The sequence below is a fragment of the Silene latifolia genome, chromosome 9, assembly GCF_048544455.1.
Source record: "Silene latifolia isolate original U9 population chromosome 9, ASM4854445v1, whole genome shotgun sequence".
In the NCBI taxonomy this organism is placed as follows: Eukaryota; Viridiplantae; Streptophyta; class Magnoliopsida; order Caryophyllales; family Caryophyllaceae; genus Silene; species Silene latifolia.
Window position 1 is genome coordinate 74,259,829 of NC_133534.1, and position 9,061 is coordinate 74,268,889.

Below are 9,061 nucleotides of genomic sequence, written 5' to 3' on the forward strand. Positions count from 1 at the left end.
AGGGACTGAAGGTAGTTCCAACCGCCGAGGATCCTATCACTTTGTATTGTGATAATAGTGGGGCAATTTTTCAAGCAAAAGAGCCCAAGTCTAGTAACAAGTCTAGACACGTACTTAGGAAATTTCATGTAATTAGAGATTTAATCGAAAGGAAGGAAATTACAGTTTGTAAGGTTGGGACAGCTGACAACATCGTTGATCCTTTAACCAAGTCTTTGTCTCCAGCTAAACATGATAGTCATGTAGTTTCGATGGGATTGAGATGAATGCCAGAAACGTTGTAAATTATATGATATGTAATAATTAAGATATTGTATTTATTATTTCATATATGATAATTACATTTATCGTTGTATTTAGTTTTACATCTGAATTTTATATACTTTGTCGAACCCTATTAAAGTGAACTGGATTAACATTGTATTTTGTCCCTAGTTACTTAATGAGGTGACGTCTCGGAGTGACTAGACTGTACGGCGATAGATGACAGGTTCGACTGTCACATGGTCATAGTGATGGCTGGTCGATTACATAGGCAGATTGTGAGACAATTTGTTGGACAGTGACCGTTTGTAGAGTCCTTTTGTTACTGGGTCGTGGCGAGGATTTCTATATATTTCTACGAGTCAATTCTTTTGACTGATGACAATTTGTCTGAGTTAGTGCGATTTTCCGGTGGCTTTGGTTTTTGTTCTCGTTCGCGCCGTAAAAGGAGGCCGATGTGCATTTACTGGGTCATTGTGATCTGTATCGAATGAAGAAAATAGGTCAACAGGATTGTCCATTTAAGTCATATTTTATCTCAAGGCCACTCGAGGAGAGGTGACTGGAAATGCGTGGCCACGCTCGGATGAGATCTATAGTAGATTGTCCGGTCAGACAGTCATTCTTCTGATCGAGGAAACCACTTTATGATATGATCACGTGCAAGAACGACCTGAAAGACATCTTGCATTGAGTGGGAGATATTATTGGACAAGAGAATTGGTAATGCACACTTGTGTCGAACAAGTGGGAGATTGTTGGAGTAGTGTCCTCCACAATAAGTGCGTTTACATATTAAATATCGTAAAAGGGATATCAGGGATTTATCTTTTTATTTGTCAGCTGGTGATCGTTAATCGGTAATGATTGGCTGACTAGAGTTTGATATGACTGTCGTGTGACGACGGTGATCAGCTGATCCCTTTAGGTCACACCTATAGGATGATGCCCAAATGGAAATACTAATTACTTGTATGAGATACAAATTAATTTAATCCTTGTATTAATTGACTATTAATAAGTCAAGTGAATGTATTATTTGATGACGAGTTACGAACTCAGGCCAACGGGATTTATTATTTAATTATTTGATGATTAATTAATAAATGTCAATTGAAATTTAATAATTAATAGTTAATTAATTAAATTTATACGATATATGTATAAGTTTTGAGGTAAAAATAATTAGCTATTTTAATTTACAAGAGGTTGTAAAATTAGCAAAATGGGGTAGTATTGACACAATGTATGTTGATAAAATGGTCTCATGATTGCTTAATAGTTAAGTAGTCATTAGTGGTTAATTTGTATTATTTAACTATTAAATAATTAAATTAATATTTAATTATGTAAGATAGTTAAATATAAGATTTGTAAGCATTTGTGGAACAAATGTCGGAAATCGAAATGGACTGAATAGAGTCCATTTGGACCGAAATATATGAGGTCATTAGAGACCGCTTTTGTTCACATTGGGTGGAATATCACATGTGATGTTCCTCTCAATTGTATACATTTGAGAGGTCTATATATAACCCTTATTTACACATTTGCATGAGATGAATTTTTGAGAAAAAAATCCTCTAATTATCCTCCTTTGGCCGGTTCACTTCGAAGAGAAAAAGGTGTCCATTTTTCTTCATCTTCTTCATCATAGCTTGATCAATTTGATGATCATAAAAAATCAAATATAATTCAAAAATAATAATATTCATTATATAATATTATTAGTGTAATGATATTACATATTACAAGGTTTTTACTACAATTACCTAGTTAGTAATTCTAGTAATTTTTGGGTTGATTCTTGGGTGCTACCATAGGAGGTACTCTTCTTTGAGTACTAGAAGTTTTAGGAGGATCATCCAATTGTAATAGCTCAAGAACAACAAAGGTAGGAGACCTTTGTAGTGCCCAAATTTGCCTTAATCAATGTAAGGAAATTTTCACTTAAGATGGTTTTATACCATCTTCTAGTTAATTGTTTTTGCATGCATGTAGATTTAGACCACCAAAACGTAATTTGTAATTTTGATATCATAAGATGAGTTATAATATGGTCCAAATTACTAACACCTAGCGCGGTCGGTTCGTATCCCTGGCTTGGAATTCTTGATTTTCATTTATCCGGAGAGATTGATGAGGCAAGTGGGCCTTAAGCAGAAGATTTCGAAGCTTGAAACCGTCCCTCAAACTGCATTGGCGCATACTACAGAGATTTGTCGGGAATGGGAAATTAGCCGGGCTTAGAGGAACATGTGGTTCATACCAGTTCCTGTTGGCTCCTTATGGATATCTGACTCATACTTGCAATGGTGGAAGGCTCGTACTCCTGAAGAGCGTGAGAAATTGAGAAAACACGAGCCTGTTGACTACAAGATTCGTGAGGTATCAAAGGAGAACCAGAAGTATTTGACTGAGGAGGAAGAAGAGTTCGGATTCCGAGTCGTTCATCCGTCGAAGCAACCGAAGACCGCTCCCGCCGTAGATATGGTGATGGATCGAAATGCCAAGGCTAGACCGCGAGAGAGACCTTTGGTGATTAGGTCGGAGATAGCACAAGAGCGCCCAGCTCGTGGTCGAGACAAGAAGTCCAAAATTTGACAGGGCTGTCGAAAAATTTGGGGATGAAATGAAATAACAAAGAAAATGAAAAGAATTAAAGAAAACTTCATGCGTGTCTTTTCCCAAATCACTCGATCGAGTGGTTTAAAACTGCTCGATCGAGCACTTCTAGCATGAATTCACTCGATCGAGTAAAAATTTACTCGATCGAGAACTCCCCTTTTAAGCTTTAGTCGATCGAGTAATATGGAACCAGTCGATCGAACATATTCCACTCGATCGAGTACAAAAAGTACTCGATCGAGGCCTTTTCCTCGTGTAAGCTCTTGAATTCACCATTATTCCTTTGAATTTGCGTAAATTTCCCCAAACCTGCATAAAAACACTCGTAAAAATATCCCAAAATACCAAATACGTAAAGTAACAGTCTAGAGTCTCTAATCTACGCTAAAAATTGTCTAAATTCTAATTGTCCTAATTAAAAGCAATGAATGAAATTCGACGGAGAATTTAAAAATTGTTTTTACAATTTGTTACACGGGGCATTTCCCCGCTCACTTCTCGAAGCAATTCAGTAGCCCGTCGGAGGGCTTCTGACTGGAGGACGTCATCTCAGCAACATTAATCGTCCTCTTCAATTTCCACGAGCTTGAACTTGAATCATTGGGAGGAGAATATTTGACGTCCACATACGCGCGAACTTTTCTCATCCTTACTCCTTTCTCACCGGCTTTAACGTCATTGCTCCCACTTTGTCTGACATTAATTGCACAACACCCTTTGACAGCTCTTGCTTTATTTTCATCTGTACCTGCAGCAAGGAAAACAGACGAACTTTCCTCCTTTTTGCTCTCAACCTAAGGCGGAGGGGTAACAATAGCAGCACAATATTCCAAATTTTCATTTGGAGTGTCAATTGGAGGGTCAACAGAAGAGAGGGCATTGCAAGGCTGAGCTTGCATGGGAGCCCTTCGGAACTTATACTGATGGAATATCAATCCCTCGTCCCCAACCTGAAAAGTCAATGTCTTGCCCCTGACGTCTATTACTGCACGGGCAGTAAATAGAAATGGTCTCCCTAAAATAATAGGGGTATGGGCATCTTCGGGGATGTCAAGTACAACAAAGTCAACGAGAATAAAGAACCTCCCGATCTTAACAGGTATGTCCTCTATGACACCTAGTGGCCGTGATATTCTATGGTCGGCCATCTGAACAGTCATGTTTGTTCAATTAAACTTTGTCAAACCTAGTCTCTTAGCCAGAGACAGCGGTAAGACACTCACGCTAGCGCCAAGATCGCATAACGTTATCAATCAAATGGGTACCAATATGACACGGAATCGAAAAACTACCCGGGCTGACTGTTTGGGAGGTAACGTATTCTGAACTAGGGCCGTCCCTACCTCGGTCAAAGCTACCGTCTCGTGATCATTAATGTTCCTCTTACGTGTTAAAATTTCTTTCATAAATTTAAGGTAAGTGGGTACCTGTGTCAGCAGTTCAACGAATGGCACAGTGACTTGCAAGCTTTTCAGGAGTTCGGCAAATTTGTCGAATTGTTGATTAGCTTTAGTGCTTTGCAAACGCCTCGGGAAGGGCACCGTGATGGGTATCTCGAGTCCCTTGTTCCTCTCTTCCAACATGTCAGCCGGATCAAGCTCTACATCCTTTGAACGCTTCTTTCCTCTCGAACGAGGTCTTTCAGGCGATTTTTCACTCGATCGAGCACTAGCAGGCTCTCGATCGAGCTGTTCTTTATCAGCATTACTCGATCGACCAGAAATACCATTCGATCGAGTAGATTCCTCAGCAGATTCACTCGATCGACCAAAAATTGCATTCGATCGAGTAGATTCTTTTTCCTGTTCACTCGATCGAGTAGAAATATCACTCGATCGAGTCCTTTCTTCAACATTTCTACTCGATCGACCCCCTGATATCAGTCGATCGAGTACTTTCTTTGTCGTCAGCTCTTTTTCTTCGACAGAACACTGTTCATCAGCTATAATTACCTTCCTCGGGTCTGATTTCAACGCGTCCGGTCCCTCATATGAACGACCGCTCCTCAAATTAATTAAATTTACCATCTCATGTGGATTTTTATCAGCTTGTGACGGTAAATGACCCGGTTTCCTTGTGGACTGGTTCGCGGCTAACTGGGTAACTTGAGTTTCAAGTGATTTGATAGATGCATCTTTTTGTTGATCACTCAGCTGCCACTGCTTTGTCAAAGACTGCAACATTGTCTTCAACTCACCTAGCTCACTTACTCCACCAGAAGAGGATACACCTTGATTAGGTGTATGAAAGGAAGGAGGCTTCTGAAAGCCTTGTTGAGTCTTATGTGGAGGGACATACGACTGCTGGTGCTGCGGAGGAGGGGTAGGATTGAGCACATTTTGACTTGTCCACCTCAAATTGGGATGGACTGCCCCTTGGTTGTTATAATAGGAACCCCCTCCTTGCCTGTATTGTTGAAAGGCAAGGACCTGTTCCTTCTCTGTAAGACAGCCAACAGAAGTGTGACCGTCATTGCTCCCACACCTCTCACATGTGACAGTCTCTCCTCTAGTAAGCAAATGAACTGTCTGAGGCTCCCCAGCAGAATGCACCTCCAACTTATCAAATCTAGCATTCATGGCTTCCAGTTGAGCCACAACTTGCTTATCGACTGCATGAATTGTTCTAATACCATCCCTCGGGTTTCCATACTCAGCACAGTGGTTCGCCATCTCTTCAATAAGAGCCCATCCCTTATCATCGTCAGTGTTCTCTTGGAATCTTCCATTAGATGATGCATCAAGTATGGCTCTATGATCATCATAAAGCCCATTGTAGAACTGGTTGGACAGAAACCACGGATCAAAACCATAGTGAGGAAGAGACCTCACGAACTTCTTAAAACGGGACCATGCTTCATAGAGAGTCTCATCAGGTGCCTGCTTGAAACTTGTGATCTTTGCCCTCAGCTGATTGGTGCGCTGTGGAGGGAAATATCTCTTATAAAAAGCAAGAGCAAGGGTCTCCCAGTTTGTAACCCCTGAGTCAGGTTGACTCGAGTTGCGGGTTTCTAAGTCGGTTTTGGGTCTGAAGAAGGATTTAACTCTATATAGTGTTATTTTAATGCAAATGAAGTTAGAAAACCATTTTTGAAATCATTTTTCATATTCGAGTAGTGCATTAAACCGTCTCATGTATAGCTAATCCATGCACGCATATCAAGAACACGTTACAGTCCGATCATCATCGGGTGGTTTTTGGAAGGTGCAGATAATGGGTATCTACAGAGCCCTCACTTTGGCTTGGAAAGGGCGAAAGTCAAAGTATGGCCTCCAGGTCAATCGAAGATTACAACCTGAAGACCATTGCAACGTCGAGGTGACTCAAAAGGGTTTGAGCCAAGGACCTGCCGTCGGGAAGGACGACGTCAAGGCGACTAAGGGATTCGAGTCAAGGACCTGCCGTCGGGAACAGTTTAGAGTCTATCGACATCCGGTTCGGGTCGTTTAAAGTCCATTAGACTACGTATAAAGGCTCGCCGGCCATAAGAAGGTGTCATACCGAGGGCATCTTCGGGATACGTCCTTGAAATATTTTGCGCGCAAAGGCTCGCCAACCGGTGTTGAAGGTGGTGCGTTTTGAGGCTCGCTAGCCATAGGAAGGAGTCATACCTAAGGCATCTTCGGGATATGTCCTTGAATTGTTTGCTCCCAAAGGCTCGCCAGCCATGTTGAAGGTGCGTTTTGAGGCTCGCCAGCTATAGGAATGAGTCATACCTGAGGCATCTTCGGGATATGTCCTTGAACTGCGTCTTGTGTGCGTGCAAAGGCTCGCCATCTATGTTAATGGTCGAATGATCGACTGTGGGAAATAGCCTGAAATATCGGGCTTATTTAGAGATATTGTCTGGTAATGACTTCCAACCAGATTGACGTTGATATGTTTGGATAGAGAGCAATAAACTCCAACTTGCTGGAGGTCCTGAATGAACTCCGTGGGGATAAGTCATATAAGAAAGGCTCTATGGAAAACCATTTAGGGAGAGCGCTGCGTCGGGATCATGAAAGACCTGTGTGACTTCCATTTGAAAATCGGCACTCTCTGGGGAGTTAGAAACTTCTCATGACTCGCCGGGGATATGAGATGCTGCTCGTTGGGAGGTAGCGTATGCTATGTAATCGACGCAGTTAAAACTTGGACTTGAGGAGTCGCCGTTTGTTGGGAAGAACTCAGTACTCAGTATGAGTGAGTTTGTCTTCTCAAGATTACCTGCATGGTTAGTGACCACACAAATCCAGAGTCTCAGAGACAAACACGTTGAATGCAATCATATAAGCACGTAAGTACATAAGCATGTGAGCAGTTAGCATATAAGCAACTAGCACGCAAGCATATAAGCACGTAGGCACATAAGCATGTGAGCAGTTAGCATATAAGCAACTAGTATGTAATATCTCACGCGAAGGGAGATAGAAGTTCTGAATGTTGTGAAGCTTAAAGGCGAGTCTTGTTACTCGTAGATCTGTGATTTAATAGATTGGAGACACGTGACCGTTGCGATATTGACTCGCATGGACGCGTACCGACAGACTGACATATAAGATATCGTGAACGTGATGCCAACTCAGTATCGACACGACACGGGGGTGACTCTGACAGACTTTGCTCATATAAGTGTAACTCCTAGCCAAGAAAGGGTGCGAATGCGTATCAAATCCCTGGAGTAGAAGGTTCGCTCGGCTGGGGAACATGAATTGATTAACTTCTCTAGACATCTTTGCCTCTGTTTGCTTATGTGAGATCCCTTCTTAAGGTATGATGATTCGGAGAGTGGAACCAAGACCTTGTCATCGTCCTAACCGAGCACTAGGCTATGGGCATTTGTTTTAGGACTGTAGTTGAGACTCGAAAGATGTTTAAGGGTAAAGGATGGATGACGTCTTGAAAGAGAAGCCCCCAGAGTGAGAAGGTGAGATTTTGACAAAACAAGGAATGGGCGACGTCTTAAGGAAGAAGCCCCCTAGTAAAGAGGTATGAGATTAATTTTTGCAGCATGGTGGGCTGCTTTTGAGGATTGATGTTGATGGTTGAGATTGGAAGGGGTATACGGTTGTGTCCTTGTTCGGGGACTACCTACATATTCGCGTGCTTGCGAAATCAAACCAGATCGTAGTTCTAAATTGGTTATTGAGGATTGAAAATTGGAAAGGTTGTGAAAAGAGTATGCGGTTGTGCCCTTGTAATAGGACTGCCTACGTATTCGCGTGTATGCGAAATCAAACCAGATTGTAGTTCTGAGTGTGTGTGCAATGGGTTGCAAATTGAAGGTTTGAAAATTGAATGTGTGTGGCGGTGTGGTTGTGCCCTTGTAATAGGACTGCCTACGTATTCGCGTGTTTGCGAAATCAAATCGGATCGTAGTACGGAATGTGTGTGCCTAAGCGAGTTGTTAGGACCTTAAAGTGATTTTGAGGGGTATGGTTGTGTCCTGGAAGGACAGCCTACGTATTCACGTGATGTGAAATCAAACCAGATCGTAGTTCTGAATGTGTGCCTACGCGAGTTGTTAGGACCTTAAAGTATGTGCGTCACGACGTTAATGTTGGAGTTAGTGTCCTCCACAATAGTGCGTTTACATAATAAATCTTATTAAAGGAATATCATTAGATATTTAATTATTTGATCCTCGTCAGTTGATTAACGTAAATCGATAACGCTTGGCTGACTAGAGTTTGACGTTATTGTCGTGAGACGGCGGTGATCAACTGACCCCTTTCGGTCACACCTAAAGGAACGAACCCCAATTGACAACTAATTAATTGTATAAGATACAATTGATTTAGTCCCTTGATTTATAGACTAAAAGGTTAGTCGATTATTTTAGAGAGATTTTGAGTCGTGAAGTCGAGGCGTGGTAATTATTATTTAATTATGCGATAATTGAATAATAAATTTTGAGATGGAAATTAATAATTAAGCAGTTAATTTTTAAGATAGGTACTAATTGACTAATGTGATTAGTATTGGTAGGTAAAAATATATGTGTAGTTGTACACGTATATTTACGGAGTGTTTTAAACAATATTAATCGGGAAGCATTTAAACATAAAACGATGTAATATGAAGGATGTGTATAAGTGTTATATGAAGGATGTGTATAAGTGTTACATGTATAAAACAAAAATGCATGAGGAGTCATACATAAAAGATGTCATATGAAGGATGTGTA

At 41.1% G+C, this 9,061-nt stretch overlaps 1 non-coding gene across 1 annotated transcript; it reads left to right on the forward strand.

Moving 5' to 3' along the window:
• The first annotated feature begins 5,697 nt into the window (after positions 1-5,697).
• Positions 5,698-5,803, forward strand: LOC141603976 (small nucleolar RNA R71). Its single transcript, XR_012525807.1, has one exon. It is a non-coding gene; the product is annotated as a small nucleolar RNA R71 (small nucleolar RNA).
• The last annotated feature ends 3,258 nt before the right edge of the window (positions 5,804-9,061 follow it).